At 38.8% G+C, this 6,271-nt stretch overlaps 1 pseudogene; it reads right to left on the bottom strand.

The window, feature by feature from the left end:
• Positions 1 to 2,493: 2,493 nt before the first annotated feature.
• Positions 2,494 to 5,216, bottom strand: LOC101357001 (E3 ubiquitin-protein ligase SIAH1-like; annotated as a pseudogene).
• Between the last annotated feature and the right edge of the window lie 1,055 nt (positions 5,217 to 6,271).

Here is a 6,271-nt window from a genome sequence, read left to right on the forward strand (position 1 = left end):
ATCTATCCATGTAGGCCAAGTTATTTGGGGTTTCTGTTAGAGCCAAAACCAAAAACTAAACCCGTCACCATCGAGTCGATTCTGATTCATAGTGACCCCACAGGACAGAGTAGAACTGCCCCATAGAGTTTCCAAGGAGCACCTGGTGGATTTGAACTGCCAACCTTTTGGTTAGCATCTGTAGCACTTAACTGCTACGCCACCAGGGTTTCCTCTGTTAGAGCAGTCAACCCAATATTCTAAATAATACAATTCCTCAGACTGCAGCAAGATTATAAATTTTCTAACTGTGTCATGGATAAAGAGAAAAGAGGCTGTCTCAGGTTAGATTTTCCATAAAAGATTCTGAGATGAGGGTCCATGTGATTTACAGTTTATGAGAAAACATTCCCAGGAAAAACTTTTAGTAGAGTGGGGAGGTAGGATGGGAAGAGAGTAACTGGGGCTCAATCCCTTAGGGGAGTTCTGGGGACAGTGTAGGTCACACCACAGAGTGTCCCCATCACAGGGAGGGAGCTGGAGAATTTACAGTCCTGCACCCACCAATCATTAGCCTAGTGCTGCCCCAGGAGAACATAAACCCCCGACACTCCCGGCTAGGTGGGCACAGGTGACACAGATCCTAGGAGCCTCTGGGTAAGCCTCAACAGGGAGGCACAGGGCTGGCTGTTAGGTGGATCCAAGGGGACGTGGGTGAGTGCTGACAGTGTCTGCTCACAGAGGCCCTTTCCAAAGTTTTTGCTTGAAGGTCCCGAGTGATCGCTCCTCATGCCACTTATTCCTGTGGTCCTTTGCATAGGAAGCAACTTCGTCTCTCACCTTCACCTAGATGTTTCTCTCGGATATATCGTATTTTCGAGGGCCTAAAATGGCATTCTCACGGCTGCCACAGTGGTAGACAAAGTGATAGTTCAGAAGTCTCTGCAAGGCCTAAGAGAAAGAATAACAACATTTGTAAGAGTTCCTGCTAGAGCCCTTTATTCCCCACTCGCAGCTCAAAAAATCCAGCAAAAATCATCTACCTGATTCCTGAATACGGAATGGCACTGTTACCGAATTTACTCCATACCTACTTAGAAGCAAGCAAAGCGGTTTATAATATAAAAAAGTACCTGATAATATGGCTTGAGATGGATATATGCAACCCAAAAAAAAGAAAGAAAGAAAAAACCTAAGGCTGAAGATTAATTGTTACACATACACATTTTTTTAAAAAGACTCACCTAACGTTTTCACCTATCAAATTGGAAAAGACAATAAAAAAAAGTCCAGTGATAGTGACTAAGGATACAGGAGACCAGGCACTGTTGGGTGCTGCTGATGGGAATATAAGTTATTAGAATCTTTTATTTTTTTATTTGCCAGATATTCTTTTAATGAGAATTATAAAAGACAAAAACATCTTTTTCCGCAGACTGTCTTTTTTAAACAAATCACTTGCTTTTAATTACAAATACTGTGCAAGTATTCTTTTGCAAAACCCATAAAACAAGAACAAATTTTAGACATGTGATTTATCCAAGATATTTGGGGGGAAAAAAAGGTCTGATTTTTTGACAATATTTTTGGAAAAATCAGAATTAATTCTCTAACCTTTCAAAGAACATGTTTGAAAGTATGACTCAAATGGAAAAACAAGAGAGAGACTGAGACCATTTTATCGCTGCTTTAAATAACTTCTGATAATTCTTCCAATGTTTCCTTTCTGGAATTATTATCTTCACAAAATAGGTAAATTTAAAATATTTCTAATGAACTGATTAATGGGGGAAGAGAAAATATCAAACACGTATAAATTTCACCATAAACAATTATGCATATCAAAAAGACACTAATCTTTTAACAAGTACAAAAAAAGTGAGGAAAAACCCGAAGTACAGAAAAGAAAGTCTCATTTACTTATTTAATGAAAAACTAGAATTAATAAAAACTGGCGAGCACACACACATAAAATACACAGCAGCACACACGCAGTGACTCACAAAGGGTTCAGAAAGCAGCGGTCCAGGACCACTCCACATGGCTTGTCAGTTAAAGGGGGAGAAAAACAGCCAAACACACACACACACACACATACACACACACACACACACACATACACACACACACACAAATGCGCGTGCACATGCAAAAACAAAACAAAACCCCCCAATATTTTTCAACAGTGCAATCGATCCACAACAAACACAAATTCAGAATTATTTTACAAAGCTTCCCGCAGAATCAACTTTCTTAACACAAAAGACGCCCATCTTGGGAGTGTATATATATATATATATTCCCAGTGGTTTACTGTTGACTTATTTTTAAATATATTAATATGACTACATGCAACTGTTTCCTGTATTAACAGCTTTCCTTTTATTTACCTTCATGTGTCTCGCTTCCACCTACCAAAACAGTTTCAGGCTGGCAGGCTGATGGGTGCCTTATTCTCTGTGAAATTGAATGCAACAGTTTTAAACACTGGCCAGAAAATGTTTGATTGCCATTTCAACACGTGGAAATAGTTACCCTGATGCCTGAATTGCCATTTTCTGCAAAAAGCTGTGCAACGCTGGTGTCAAAGACTAGGCAGTCACTATTCATAATGGCTGTTGCAATTCCCTCATGAATAGATTGAGGAGTCGCTTCCCAAGTCAATTGCTGCCTATGGCCATTTAGCTCAAGTCAATAAGCAAAATTTTCAGCTTGCTCGCGTGTTCCTATCAGCTGTACAATTGCGAAGAACTGCTGGTGGCCATCATGTTTTTCCTGTTTCTCTGAAACTAACATGAAGTGAAGGCCAAAACAGGACTGCATCATCACCCAGTCAATAGCACCAGGAAGATTAATGTCTGTAGCAAGGAAAACTATATCTTCTCTCTGTAGGGTTGTAGTGGACTTACGCTGATGCATCAGATGGGGCATTACAGCATCCAAGGAGCCTTGCCATTTACAGGAAGCAGCAGGGCACAGACAAGAATAAGGCCTAACCTCACAGAGCTCTTCCTGGTCTGCTTTTTCTGTGTGTGGCAGAGTTATTTCTCATTCTGAAGAGGCATATTTACAAGGGAAAAGTACTGAATCGGCCATTTCTCCACAGCCAACTTGCCAATGGATCACAACAGGCCCCAGCAACTTGGACAACATGTGAGCTAAAGAACTTTGTAACACTTGCCTGAGCAGGGCAGAGGCTGGGCCAAGGCATATGCAAATATGTTTCACAAGACTTAAATATATGCACATACTTTAACCAAAAAAATCCATATTTAGAAAAATTGGGGAGTATGCAGTTCAATGAATTTTAATACATCTATAGATTCGTGTAACCACTGACACAGTAAGGATACAGAACAGCTCCATCTCCCCCAAAACTCTATTGTGATATCCGTTTATAATCACCCTCTTCCCTCATCCAGGTTCTTTTTGTTATTAGCTGCTGTCTTAGGCTGGGTTCTCTAGAAAAACAAAACCAGTGAAGCGTATAGTACAGCTTGGACTTCTTCAGAACTATCGGTTCTTGATCATATGCTACCCCCTGAAATGACTGAGTGTCGACCAATTCTTTTTGGTCAGTGACTCTGTGTCTTCTTTCCATCTTCTTTGGATGCTTCCTGCATTGGTCTGTATTTTGCCCATGGAATCCTTCAATATTGCAACTCATGGCTTGAATTTTTTTTTTTTTTTTAGTTCTTTCAGCTTGAGAAGTGCTGAGAGTGTTCTTCCCTTTTGGTTTTTAACTCCAGGTCTTTGCACATGTCATTATAATACTTCACTTTGTCTTCTCGAGCTGCCCTTTGAAATCTTCTGTTCAGCTCCTTTCTTCATCATTTCTTCCATTCGCTTTAGCTACTCTACGTTCAAGAGCAACTTTCAGAGTCTCTTCTGACATCCATTTTGGTCTTTTCTTTCTTTCTTGTCTTTTAAATGACCTCTTGCTTTCTTCATGTATGATGTCCTTGATGTCATTCCACAACTTGTCTGGACTTCGGTCATTCGTGTTCAATGAGTCAAGTCTAATCTTGAGATGGTCTCTAAATTCAGGTGGGATATACTCAAGGTCCTACTTTGGCTCTTGTGGATTTGTTCTAATTTTCTTCAGCTTCAGCTTGAACTTGCATATGAGCAATCGATGGTCTGTTTCACAGTCAACCTCTGGCCTTGTTCTGACTGATGATATTGAGCTTCTCCATCGTCTCTTTCCACAGATGTAGTCAATTTGACTCCTGTGTATTCCATCCAGTGAGGTCCACCTGTATAGTCTCTGTTTATGTTGTTGAAAAAAGGTTTTTGTAATGAAGAAGTTGTCAGTCTTGCAAAATTCTACCATGCTATCTCTGACATTGTTTCTATCACCAAGGCCATATTTTCGAACTACCGATCCTTCTTTGTTTCCAACTTTTGCATTCCAATCACCAGTAATTATCAATGCATCTTGATTGCATGTTTGATCAATTTCAGACTCCAAAGTTGGTCAAAATCTTCAATTTCTTCATCTTTGGCCTTAGTGGTTGGTGTGTAAATTTGAATAATAGTCATATTAACTGGTCTTCCTTGTAGGCATATGGATATTATCCTGTCACTGACAGCGTTGTACTTCAGGATAGATCTTGAAGTGTTCTTTTTGACAATGAATGCAATGCCATTCCTCTTCAATTTGTCTTTCCCAGCATAATAGACCATATGATTTTCCAATTCAGAATGACCAGTATCAGTCCATTTCAGCTCACTAATGCCTGGAATATCAATGTTTATGTGTTCCATTTAATTTTTGATTGCCAATTTTCTTAGATTCATACTTCACATATTCCACATTCCTACTTTTAATGAGTGTTTGCAGCTGTTTCTTCTCATTTTGAGTTGCAGCACATAAGCAAATGAAGGTCCCGAAAGACTGACTCCATCCACATCATTAAGGTCAGTTCTACTTTAAGGAGGCAGCTCTTCCCCAGTCATATTTCAAGTGCCTTCCATCCTGAGTGACTCATCTTCCAGCACTATATCAGACAATGTTCTGCTGCTATTCATAAGGTTTTCACTAACTAATTTTTTTCAGAGGTAGACTGCCGGGTCCTTCTTCCCTGTCTGTCTTAGTCTGGAGGCTCAGCTGAAACCTGTCCACTATGGGTGACTTCTTGACATTTGAATACCGGTGGCATAGCATTCAGCATCACAGCACCACGCGAGCCCCCGTAGCACCACAAACTGACAGACACATGCGGGGCATGGACCATAACCCCTGGAAATTACTGATTTGTTCTTTAATACCTATAGTTTTGTCTTTTCAAAAATATCATATAAAAGGTTACAATGTGTAACCTTTTGAGAGTGGGTTCTTTCACTCAGCATAATGCATTTGAGATTCATCAAAGTTGTTGCATTTATCAATAGTTTCTTCCTTTTTGCTGCTGAGTAGTATTCCGTGGCATAAACGTACCATAGTTTGTTTATCTGTTTATGAATCAAATGACATTTTTGTTGTTTCCAGTTTGGGGCAATTATGAAAAGAACTGCTATAAAAATTCATGTACAGATTTTTGTGAAGACGTAAGTTTTCATTTCCCTAGGGTACCTACCCGGGAGAGGTATTACTGGGTCATATAATAAATATACATTTAACTTTATAAGAAACTGTATTATTAAAAACAGCCTCACTGTTTTCCAGATTTGCATTCCCACCAGCAAAGAGCTCCAGTTGCTCCACATTCTCGTCAACACTTAGTACTGTGAGCATTATTCATTTTTGCCATTCTGATAGGTATATAGTGGTATTTTCAAGGTTTTAACTTGCATTTCCTTAAAGCCTAATTATATGGAACAGCTTTTCATGTGCTTATTTTCTATCATGTGTCCTCTTTGGTGAAGTGTCTGTTCATGTCTTTTGGCCATTTTTTATCGAGTTGTTTGTTTTCTTAATGTTGAGTTTTGAGAGTTCTTTATGTATTCTGGACACAAGTCCTTTCTTGGATATGTGATTTGAAAATTTTTTTTCCAGTCTGTAGCTTGTCTTTTCCTTATCTTAACAGTGATTTTGCAGACAAAAACTTTTCCATGTTAATAATTTACTAATAATTTTAATGAAATCTCATTTATCAATATTTTTTTTAATGAATCATGTTTTAGTGTCATGTCTAAGAACTTGTCACCTAACCTCAGGTCATGAAGATTTCTTTTTGGAAGTATTTTAACTACAAATTCAATTTCTTTAATGATTATAGGATTATTCAGGGTCTCTATTTAATCTGAGATGAGGGTTGATGGTTTGTGGATTTCAAGGAATTGATTCGTT

The sequence above is a fragment of the Trichechus manatus genome, unplaced genomic scaffold (assembly GCF_000243295.1).
Source record: "Trichechus manatus latirostris isolate Lorelei unplaced genomic scaffold, TriManLat1.0 scaffold00001, whole genome shotgun sequence".
NCBI classification, from domain to species: Eukaryota; Metazoa; Chordata; class Mammalia; order Sirenia; family Trichechidae; genus Trichechus; species Trichechus manatus.